Genomic DNA, 12,422 nt, shown 5'->3' on the forward strand with positions numbered 1-12,422 from the left:
GTTATGTTTTGTTATGTATAACCAATAAAAAAAATCTGATTAAACTAACAAGTCCATCCTCTACAGCCAGGCAGTTCAAAATTTTTTTTTTATCTGTTACAGCGCAACGGATCGGGATGAACACTTAACACATCATAAAAAGACATTTTTAAATCAAGGTTACCACCCCCCACCGATGATCAGACCATTAGAGCTACAAGGTTCCCTAGAAGTCAATTACTTCCAGTACCGAGGAAAAAGAAGAAAATAATCGTGTACCTCTGGTGGTGACCTAAAACCCACAGCTTGAGGTATTGAGTAAACTGCTAAAAAAACACATCTTACACAAAGATGTCTTACTACTCTAAATTTAAGAAGCCTCATGATCCTAAGGCCTCTTTCACAATTCCGTTTTTTACAATCAGTCACAATCCGCCAGGTTTTGAAAAAAAACGGATCCTCAAATTTTTTTTGAGGATCCGTTTTTTTCCCATTGACTTGCATTAATGGCGGATTGTGACGGATTGCTGTCCGTTGCATCCGTTTTTTGTGAGGATCCGCCAAAAGTTGCTGTCCGTCACCATCCTCAAAGATTTCAAAACGGAGCTTGTAACGTTTTTTTCTCTGGCGGATCCTGCAGACACTGATTTAACCCGAATTTCTTTCTGGGTGCCGGACAAAACAAGAAAAAAAATTCTCTCTCTCTCCCCCCCCCCCCCGGCCAGCGATTTCTTCATTTTCAGGATCCGTCTGAGTGGGGGGCAGATGATGACAGTGGTGGCAGATCGCCGCTGTCATTCAGTTGCGGGGGGGCGATCGCCGGTGGGGGGGTGGAATCGGTGTCTCCAGCCATGTCCGATGCTACAGCATGGCTGGATTGTAATATTTCATCAATTTTCATTGATGAAATATTACTATCGCTCTGATTGGCTGTTTCACTTTTAACAGCCAATCAGAGCGATCGTAGCCACGTGGGGGCGAAGCCACGCCCCCTGTGGTGAATTACAAAGCCCCCTGTATCTGCGGGTCGGGTGACCTTTCAGTGACCCCGGTCACCCGACCCGCAGGGGGGGCTTTAAAGTCATGACGCCACATAGGCGTCACTGGTCAGATTTGAACCAGGTTTCATGACGCCTATGTGGCGTCATTGGTTGTGAAGGGGTTAAATATATGAAATGTCGCTCTATACGATTGCTGTTTTTGCGATTTTAGAATTTTTATTTTAGCAGCTTCTGGTTTCTGCACGCATGCACCCTTCCTTTGCTCATTGCCCCTGATGTGTGACAACAATCCTACAGGATGTACCAGTACTATAGATGTGTATTACAGCATGAATGATCCTTAATTGGAGTTGAATATACTGTATATTTACAGTATATAATATTTCTATTCTGTTTGATGACATCTAGGAACTGGCTATTTGTACAATATTTGTATAGCTGTAACTCTTTTGGATATTGATATGGTCATCTGGTGCTCTTTTTACATGTATATTGTTCTCTTATGGGACATCCATCATATGTAGAGACTAGAAACCCATGTTTATTATATCTGTGATATCCTTTTAATTGCACATACTGTTGACCCAAATGCAGGCGGTCGTGATCCAGTCGCACAATACCGCCTCCGGAGTATAACCATATTATAAATACCTTGCGTGCTGTCGGACGTGCAGGCCACATGAAGAAGGCAGGACCAAAACGGGTAGAGCGGACGCACATTCTCTTGGGCTATGGACGGTGCCCAATTTTGGCAATGACCACCTTTATATTGTTTTCACTAAGCTGCTATGTGATATTTATAATGCTTATATACCTGTATGCTTAACGGTGGTTGGCACCTATTATGGCGCAGGTATTGCAATGCTTTAGTGATTTGCACCTTGTTCAATATGTTGTCTAATGTGAGGTATAGATTGAAACAGGATATTGTACACGGGTGGACACTGTATATATCCAACTGGCACCTGCCCAGGCCAATGCGCTTCCATCTTCACAGTACATTTTGTGTGACATTTTTTGTATATCCCTTTTCCCCTTCACCAGTTAATTGATGTTCAATAATAAAGTTTATATTTTGTAAACAGTTGTGCTCAAAAGTTTACATACTCCAGCAGAATTTTTGCTTTCTTGGCCTTTTTCCAGAGAATATGAATGATAACACCAAAACTTTTTCTCCACTCATGGTTAGTGGTTGGGTGAAGCCATTTATTGTCAAACTACTGTGATTTCTCTTTTGAAATCATAATGACAACCAAAAACATCCAAATGACCCTGATCAAAAGTTCACATACCCTGGGGATTTTGGCCTGATAACATGCACAGAAGTTGACACAAATGGGATTGAAAGGTTACTGAAGGTAACATCCTCACCTGTGACCTGTTTGATTGTAATCAGGGTCTGTGCATAAAAGCTGAGTGAGTTTCTGGGATCCAGGCAGACTCTTGCATCTTTCATCCAGCCACTGATGTTTCTGGATTGAGAGTCATGGGAAAAGCAAAAGAATTGTCAACGGATGTACAGTAAAAGGTAGTTTAACTGTATAAAACAGGAAAGGGATACAAAAAGATACCTAAGGAATTGATGCCAGTCAGTGTTCAAACTGTGATTAACAAATGGGAGAAAAATGGTTTCCCACTCCTACTCTGTGCAATGAGCATTGCAGCAACAAGATTATTAGTGCGGTGGCAACAGCTTTTTGTGTGCAAGGCATTGTAACCCCTAGGCAACGAGCAGAGTGGTAGTAATATGTACATATGCAGGGCTATGTTCTCTTTTATGCTTGTGAGATCCTAAATCACCCCTCCACATATACAGGCACACAACTCTGCTACATCCATCACACCTTTATACACAACTCTGCTATGTCCATCATGCATATATAATGCTCTCAGTGTGAAAAACAAGATAATCTTGTAGTTATACCTTTTAATGACTAATAAAAAATATATGTTACAAAGCAAGCTTTTAGGATCCCTCCTGAGTCTGTATTAAGACTCAACAGATTTATCCTCACACAACTTTTTTATACTTAGGAGAGAAGCTATATTTACAATGCACCAGATGGCTATGGGCAGCAAAATGGTACCCCAGTATGCCAACCTTTTCATGGCTAAACTGGAAAATGACTGTTTATCATCCTGCTCCATCAAATCCTTGGCCTATTTCCATTATATCGATGACATCTTAACAATCTGGACTGAGTCTGAACAAGAACTTCTAAAATTCCATGACAATCAATACATTTCACCCCACAATAAACCTGACAATGGACCACTCAAAAATGGAAATCAACTTACTGGATATCACAATAAAAATTGAAAATGGTTCGATCCAGACATTGGTCTTTCGGAAATCTATTGACCATCCCACATACCTCAGATGGAACAGTGTCCACCCAAAACACATTCAAAAGTCCATCGTCCCGCTGTTGTAGTCGTGACGATATTTGTATTAGTCATATTCCTTCAGAGTCCACCACCCTCCCATTTGATTTCCCTTGTATGTAGACTATTAAGCCATTCACCCTGTTCAGTGGATCTCGGATTTCTGCATGCACGGGAAACCAAAATGGACACTATCTTTTTGGAGGAGGATATACAGAAAGCATTTTTATTTACGCCCAAGATGTCGGGGGCCAGGTACGTTCAGGAGAGGAATTACAAGATCTTGACAAGATAGTATCAGGTCCCAACAAAGTTGCATGTGATCTTCCCTTCGGTGCCAGATGTGTCTTGGCATTGTGGAAAAGAGAGGGGCACGATGTTGCACATTTGGTGGGATTGTGACGAAATCAGACCATTTTGGGATGGGGTATTTAACGCATATTGTAAGATCTCAGGGGAAAGAATCACTCCCTCCCCCTAGATTGCCCTCTTATCCATGCTCCCAGGTCCTATAAGTACACAGAAACGTAGTCTTGAGATTCTGCTTGGCAGCAGCACCTACAATAAAACCCAGACACTGGCGGACATCAGTCACCTCATCTATGTCAGAATGGCAGGACAAAATTTTGTATATTTGTCATATGGAAGATCTATCAGCAGCAGTCACAGCAGACAACACAAAGTTTGTACAGTTGTGGCAACCCTGGAGTCTCATTAGGAACTCACCCGAATTATTTTCCTTATTTTTCTGATGAGAAAAGACTTCACAATACTGGGAATTAATTAATTTAATCACCCATCCTAGACACTAGTTTGATCCCTGGTATTTGTCCTTCTGAATAGGGAAAATATGGACTTAAAATTTCCACCACCACCCGTTACTCCTCTCCACCCTACCCTCCCTTTGTTTGTCTTATCCTCTGTATGATCTTTTTCTTCTCCTCTTTCTTCCTATTTTTATATCTAATAGAATTTATATATCCTTCTTAGGTAGCGATATTCACAAATGTTGTGGTATGTTTTCTGTTTGTCTTTTTTTTCCTCTACTTGATATATCTAACATAATACAGAGAAAAGAGTATAATGTATAAATTATCTTAAATGCATGTGTGATCAACTTGGATATACAAGAGCGTTAGGGGAGGATCATGAGAATCCCACACTGAAGGACATATTTGCAGCGGTCTCCTTCTGTAAGAATGCCTTAACCACGCTGACACAGCAGGTTCTGGGAATTCAATCTGAAGTGGCTCATTTAAAAAAAGATATGAAAAAAGCTGATACCAGAACAGAAGAGGTAGGAAAGAGAGTGGGGCAAGCAGAGGACCACATCACTAAACTCCAGAAAGCAGAAAAAAGATTCGCTCAGCAAATCTCTGAAATAGTGGGCAAAAATGATGATCTAGAGAATCGCTCTAGACGTAATAATATAAGGATTGTTGGCCTCCCGGAAAAATCCGAAGGGAGAAACCCCACAGAATTTATGGAAGAGTGGCTCAGGGAGAAATTTGGCACAGATACTCTGACCAAGTTTTTTGCTGTGGAGCGTGCACACATAGTTCCCATGCAGCCACAACCACCAGGTAGGGGACCACGCACTATGTTTGCTAAGCTTCTCCATTATAGGGATAGAGACATAATTCTAAGGAGGGTGAGAGAGATGGGGGATCTTGCCATGAATGGTGAAAAAGTAGCTATCTACCCAGATTTTTCTATTGCAGTCCAAAAACAGCGTATGCAATTTGGAGGAGTGAAGAAGCGTCTTAGAGAGCTGGGAGAGCAGTACTCCATGATTTTCCCGGCTAAACTAAGGGTGGTGGCGCTTGATAAAGTGCAATTTTTCATCGATCCGATAGAAGCTAACCAATGGATTGACATTAATGTGCATAAATTCCAGGGGAAGACATGAGCTGGAATTGATTGGTCAAGAGGACTATGCCTGAGATGGTCGGCTGAGGACATATCACATCTTTCAGTGTCTCGCAAGGAATTCTTAACCATTTTTTTCCTGTCGAAGAACTGATTTTTGGTAGGCTTCGGCCTTGTTCCTGGTTTTCCTGTTTTTTTTTTTTTTGTCATCGGTTCTTTGGCCCTTTTATTATACGCCTCTTGATCTCCTGAATATGATCTTCTCTAGATCCACTGGCATATGGTTGAGATTGAGGCTTTGGCGGGGCGAAATGATTGAGATTTGGTGGTTGCCCAATGTTGGGCACAGCGGAGGTGTCTATTGTTATAATTTCCAAAATTTGAATTGTATATGTTTTATTATATTATTGATGTTATACAATGGGAACTTCTATCCTACACAACAGGACGGGATGGGGGGAGCTGGGAAGATAGTTGCTCTACGTATGCAATTAGATGAATGTAGAAGCATGGTGGTGGGGGAGGCGGGAGGGGGGCCAGGGACCAGATTACACAGCTCTCTTTGAGAGTATATGCACTAGGAAGGGGGAGAAGAGGAGGGGGGGGGATGGGAGGAGGGGGGGTGAGGGAGGAGGGATGGGTTCAGACAGCAAGGGGGAAAACTACACTGATTAATAATTCCAGTTATCAACACTATGGAGGGGGGGGGGAATTAAGGTACTAAGCTGGAATGTTAGGGGTTTATCTGACAAAACTAAGAGGGCTGCTATATTCAAATATATACAAGACCAGGGCCCATTGGTGGTATGCCTCCTGGAGACTCATCTTTTACCGGAGACAACGAGACTCTTGAATAGGCGATGGATACAGAGGGCCTATCACTCTACTTTTTCTAGCTACGCAAGGGGGGTATCTGTGCTAATTCATACTTCAATACAATATGAGGAAATAGAGGTGCATATTGACCCGGATGGGCAGTGTGTAGTCATCAAATGTAAATTTGGCCACCTTATGTGCATTGCCACTATTTATATTCCACCCCCTACTCGAGTACTAAGCTGAAGGAGACTTGGGAATTCTCAGGAAGAGGGGGAGTATTGCCTCTTTTGATAGTGGGTGACTATAATAATGTAATAGACTCTTATTGGGACAAGAATAGGAGGCCATTGGGAGTATTGAGTGACACTATAACCCCATTTGGCAATTTAGTTCGGGAAATGGGTTTGATGGACATTTGGAGGGTAAGAAATGACGGGAAACAGTGCTTCTCCTGCTATTCAGCTTCTCATAATACCCTATCTCGCATCGACATGGCATTAGCTAATGAATTGATGAATGCAGTGGTGGGGGATGTGCAATACTTACCGAGAGTGATCTCGGACCACAGTCCCATCCTTGTGTCCATTAGACGGGAGCATTTGAGAGGGGGGATAAGGGGAGAGTGGAAGTTACATCCGGCCTGGATACAACATATAAATATGCAGGGCATCATGCGGGAGATTGGGGAATTCTTTGTCCATAATGATGATAGTGCTCATCCTCTGGTGGTATGGGACGCCATGAAGGCATATCTCCGGGGAATTCTATACAGGGATATATGTAGGAGTAAAGGACCCGTCTCACTAAGCAATCTCGGTAGCGAGATCGCTGCCGAGTCACAACTTTTGTGACGTAACAGCGATCTCACCAGCGAGATTGCTGTGTGTGACAGCGATCAGCGAGCGGCCCCCCTGCCGGTATCGCTGATCGCTGCAAGAAATCTCTGGACATTTCTTTGGTAGCTGGTCTCCCGCTGGCCAGCACGCATCGCTGTGTGTGACAGCAGGAGACCAGCGATCAGGTGTAAAAAAATAATAAAAAAAAAAAAAAATATAGTTATTCTCACCTTCCGAAGTCCCGCGCAGGCATCCTGCCTCTCTCCACGCTCCGGTCCCAGTGCGCCTTTGCACAAATGACCGCGAGACTTTGTTATCCCGCGAGACCGTGACATCTCGCGGTCATTCGTGCAAAGGATCACTGGGACCGGAGCGTGGAGAGAGGCGGGATGGCTGAACGCGACGTCGGAAGGTGAGAATAACTATATTTTTTATTTTGATTCTATTTTTTACAGGATGGCCAGCGATGACAGCTCACCAGCGATCACATAGCGACTTACTAGCGATCCTGACACCTTCATATCGGTGTCGGGATCGCTGGTATGTCGCTTAGTGAGACGGGGCCTAAAGACACAAACTAAGCGAGATGAGGTGGATAGTCTGGAAGCCCTAACTAGGGCGGAAATAGAAATGGCACAGCACGCTACACCCGACACTCAACTGACACTTAGGCAGGCACATGAAAGGGTCAATAGGTTACTACTAGATAAAGCAACTAAGAAGCAGGCTTTTCAGAAGATTAGATTCTACGAAGGTGAAAAAGTTGGTCATCTATTGTCGATTATAGCTGCAGCCCAGAGAGGCAGCTCATTTATACATAGTATGGATACTGCAAAGGGGACAAGGGTTATTGAGACGCCCGACATTCTGGAGTCTCCTATCACAGTAGAGGAGTTGGAGATGGCTCTGCATGGCATTACTAATGAGAGGGCCCCGGGAGCAGACGGTCTTCCTGCGGAAATATACAAACCCCTAGAAGAAATTCTGCTACCCAAGCTATTAATAGTGTTTGAGGAGGCTATGAAAGGGATTTTGCCTGCGTCTATGTGGGAGGCGGTGATAGTGGTGATTCCTAAGGACGGTAAGAATCCAGGAATTCCAGATTCATACAGGCCAATATCCTTGCTGACAGCTGATGTGAAAATACTGGCTTAAGTGCTGGCGAAGCGACTAACTGGTGTTGTTGATACATTGATCCATATGGATCAATCGGGGTTTATGCCCAACAGATCAACAGCAGCCAATATACGGAGACTATATCTCAATCTGCAGTTGCCAGTCGATAACCCAGGTGGGAGGGTGATAGCCTCACTTGATGCCCATAAAGCCTTTGACTCTGTAGAATGGTCATACCTGTGAAGAGTGCTGCATAGTATGGGCTTTGGTCCTCAATTTACTGCGTGGATTCAGCTATTGTATACTCAACCCACAGCTAGAGTTAAGATTAATGGGGTAATGTCCGCGGGAATACAGCTGCATAGAGGAAGGAGGCAAGGCTGTCCACTGTCGCAGGTCCTGTTTGCTATTGCGATAGAGCCATTGGTGGCTGCTATTAGATGCAACAAGGCAATAAAGGGGTTTCAATATGGCGATTTGGAGGAAAAGGTGGCCCTGTATGCGGATGACCTTTTGTTATTCCTAGGGGACCCCTCAGCTTCAATGGATCATGCTGTGCAGACCATTGAGGGGTTCGGTGAGATCTCAGGACTGACCATAAATTGGTCTAAATCAAGCCTATTTAAAGTGGACAAGGAGGTGGTATGGACTCAGGAAGACATAGGGGCCAATAAACTACAATGTGTGGAAATGTTTAGATATTTGGGGATACAGGTTTCCCTATCAGTGACTGAGTACCTTAATACTAATCTAGTACCTCTACTGGCAATTCTAAGAACTAAGGTGGATACTTGGAACAAATTACACTTGTCGGTGGTGGGAAGGATTAATCTACTTAAAATGGTTTTAATGCCCAAGCTTTTATATATATTACACAACTCCCCAATCTGGATACCGCAGAAAAGGTTTGGAGTGGGGAATTCACTGTTTAGGGCCTTGGTATGGGGTAAGAAACAACCTAGAATAAGGCTTGAAACCTTGCAAAGACCAAAGGATGAAGGGGGACTGGCACTACCAAATCCGGAACTGTATTTTTTAGCTGCCCAAAGTCAACATCTCAGAGGGTGGTCTAATCAAGAGAAGGCAGGCGTCATCAGAGGAGTGCTGGAATACGTACTAAATAGAAGCCCGTTAATACTTGGTCTAGAAGATGGGTGTAATGGGAGACGGGTGTCCCACTCTGCGACTCTTACAAGACCTGTGGAACAGACTAAAGAGGGTGAGAGGGGTGACCAGGATGACTAGATTCACAGTTATATGGGATAATAGTAACCTCCCAGAGATTCGGAAACTTGGGAGACTGGAAACGTAGGGGACTGACATTAATGTCTCAAATTATGGATAACGGGGAGCTGAGACCGTTTGTGCAATTAGAGTGAATTTCAGTTGCCGGATCCTGAATGGTACCACTACTGTCAGGTACGGCATGCCATTACGGCTCAAAAACTTTCCAGAAACCTGCAGATACAATCTGACATAGTGTTGCACTATATAGGTGGTGGTGCTGGACTTACAAAAGGGGTAATTTCTAACACCTACAAAGATATATTACATACACATTTAATGGGGTTCCCACTTAAAGCAAGATCCAAATGGGAGGGAGAGATTGATGTGATGACTGACGAGGTATGGGACAGAGTCCTAGAATATGTCCCCAAACTCACTATGAGTGAACCAGCTAGGTTGTCCCATCTTTATGTGATCCATCGTGTGTACCGTACCCCCCTTCTGATGTTTACAATGGGGCTGAGGGACAACTCTGACTGTCCAAGATGTGGGGGGTCTGATGCCGGAATCCTTCATATGATGTGGACTTGTCCCAGGCTATCTGCGTTCTGGTTTAATGTCATTAACAGAATAGAAGGGGCTTACGGAAGTGTTATACCCAAAAACCCACTGGTCTGCATACTGGGATATGTGGAATAAATTGACATAGTTAATAGTGCAAAGCTTGCTATAGCCAGACTACTATATGTAGCAAGGAAGCTGATTGCGAGGAACTGGATCAGGAAAGAAGCACCTTCTGAGAGAGTTTGTGAAACAGGTGTCTTGTATCATCCAGCTGGAGGAAAGGATATATGCTAAAAGAGGCAATTCTAAAACCTATGAGAGGTTGAGGAATCCCTGGCTACAATACGGTACAGTTAACTGATGGGAATGTGCTATATTTTACAATGCTGGTGTTGTGGATAAACCATTAATACCCGAACATAGGAACATTTCTGTTTTGTATGGTTTGATTGACAATATGGGTAAAAAGGATGACTAATGGTAAATTACGGTGCAAGAGAAATCTTATGGAGAAAAGAGTTATATAAGCTGTCTACATGTGGGGGGTGGGAATAGGGTTGTTCAATTTGTAAATCTATTGTTTGTGGAAGATTTACTGTATATTCTGTATTTTGAATTCTGATTAATAAAAATCTATTTGATAAAAAAAAAAGGATATACAAGAGCGTTATTATAATTCTCTAGTTAGTGTATGCAATGAGGCTCTGCGTGGCCCAAATGGATTTTTTTTTTTTTTAATGTTATGTTTTGTTATGTATAACCAATAAAAAAAATCTGATTAAACTAACAAGTCCATCCTCTACAGCCAGGCAGTTCAAAATTTTTTTTTTATCTGTTACAGCGCAACGGATCGGGATGAACACTTAACACATCATAAAAAGACATTTTTAAATCAAGGTTACCACCCCCCACCGATGATCAGACCATTAGAGCTACAAGGTTCCCTAGAAGTCAATTACTTCCAGTACCGAGGAAAAAGAAGAAAATAATCGTGTACCTCTGGTGGTGACCTAAAACCCACAGCTTGAGGTATTGAGTAAACTGCCAAAAAAACACATCTTACACAAAGATGTCTTACTACTCTAAATTTAAGAAGCCTCATGATCCTAAGGCCTCTTTCACACTTCCGTTTTTTACAATCAGTCACAATCCGCCAGGTTTTGAAAAAAAACCGATCCTCAAATTTTTTTTGAGGATCCGTTTTTTTCCCATTGACTTGCATTAATGGCGGATTGTGACGGATTGCTGTCCGTTGCATCCGTTTTTTGTGAGGATCCGCCAAAAGTTGCTGTCCGTCACCATCCTCAAAGATTTCAAAACGGAGCTTGTAACGTTTTTTTCTCTGGCGGATCCTGCAGACACTGATTTAACCCGAATTTCTTTCTGGGTGCCGGACAAAACAAGAAAAAAAATTCTCTCTCTCTCCCCCCCCCCCCCCCGGCCAGCGATTTCTTCATTTTCAGGATCCGTCTGAAAACGGATCCTGTGCCATCCGTTCACATCAGTTGAGAACGGATCCGCTTGTCCGCCTTTTTGGCGGATTATAACTGATGCAAAAAACTGAAGTGTGAAAGAGGCCTAAGTTCAATGCACTCTCATACACAAAGAGAAACTTATCCGTGCAATGTGATGAGCTGCAAACACTGCACTCATGTAGAGTACAAATATAAGATAGATTCCAAACACACAGCAGGACTGTAAGATTCCCGAGACATTCACATGTTCTTCTTCCAATGTGGTGTACTTAATTATGTGCACTTTATGTCCTATTGGGGGGATCTCTATGTGGGAGAAACAGGACAAAAAGTGATAGCAAGGATGAGGTCTCATTGCCACACGATACCAAAAAAAAAAAAAAAAAAAAAATTACCGCTGGCCAAACATTTCTGTGGTCCAGGACACAATATGAACAATATGAAAGTTATAATATTAAAAGGGAATTTTAAATCACGAAAACATTGAAGGGCTTGGAAATGCAGACTTAAAGTATTTTATTCAATCCACACAGGACTAAATCTGTCAGGAGGATTTATGACTGACTACAAAATCTGAGGAATCTGCTCCAAAGAAGATGAGGGCACCAGGCCTTTGATCTTACTTGGATATTGGGACTATAACACTTTCATACCACCACTAATCTAATCCAATAAAGGATTCAGTCTATGAGCGGTTTGGTTGTTTAATTATATATTCATGTATTATACCATGCCCCCTTTTTTTTTTCTTGTCTATGTGTGTATATTGTCAATGAAGAAAAATATTCAGAAATGAGAGTCCTCAGTGGTTGATACCTTTTAATGGCTAACTGAAAAGATGGTAACAAATTGCAGCTTGCGAGGCTACTCAGGTCTCTTCATCAGGCATAGACCAATACAGAATCTGAAGGGTCACATATTTATGCACAATACAGCACAGAAAAAATGCAATAGATGAGACAAGTGACATGATGAAGAATTGGGTCTGTAATCCAGAGTCCTTTGGGAATTAGATTCTCCTTTTTGCATTTAGAGAAGAAAAAAATGTCGCTGTCCATTTGTGCACCATTCTTCAGAAGTGGTTTTAGTTCCATAAAGATGCGGTACATTCTGGTATCCTCCATTTTGATACAGGAAAGATGTATATCTTT

At 42.6% G+C, this 12,422-nt stretch overlaps 1 long non-coding RNA gene across 1 annotated transcript; it reads left to right on the plus strand.

The window, feature by feature from the left end:
- The first annotated feature begins 10,549 nt into the window (after positions 1-10,549).
- Positions 10,550-11,962, plus strand: LOC141079192 (uncharacterized). Its single transcript, XR_012228203.1, has 2 exons — positions 10,550-10,825; positions 11,805-11,962. It is a non-coding gene; the product is annotated as an uncharacterized lncRNA (long non-coding RNA).
- Positions 11,963-12,422: the final 460 nt, after the last annotated feature.

The sequence above is a fragment of the Dendrobates tinctorius genome, unplaced genomic scaffold (genome assembly GCF_039654945.1).
Source record: "Dendrobates tinctorius isolate UK_male_01 unplaced genomic scaffold, ASM3965494v1 ptg000633l, whole genome shotgun sequence".
Classification (NCBI taxonomy): Eukaryota; Metazoa; Chordata; class Amphibia; order Anura; family Dendrobatidae; genus Dendrobates; species Dendrobates tinctorius.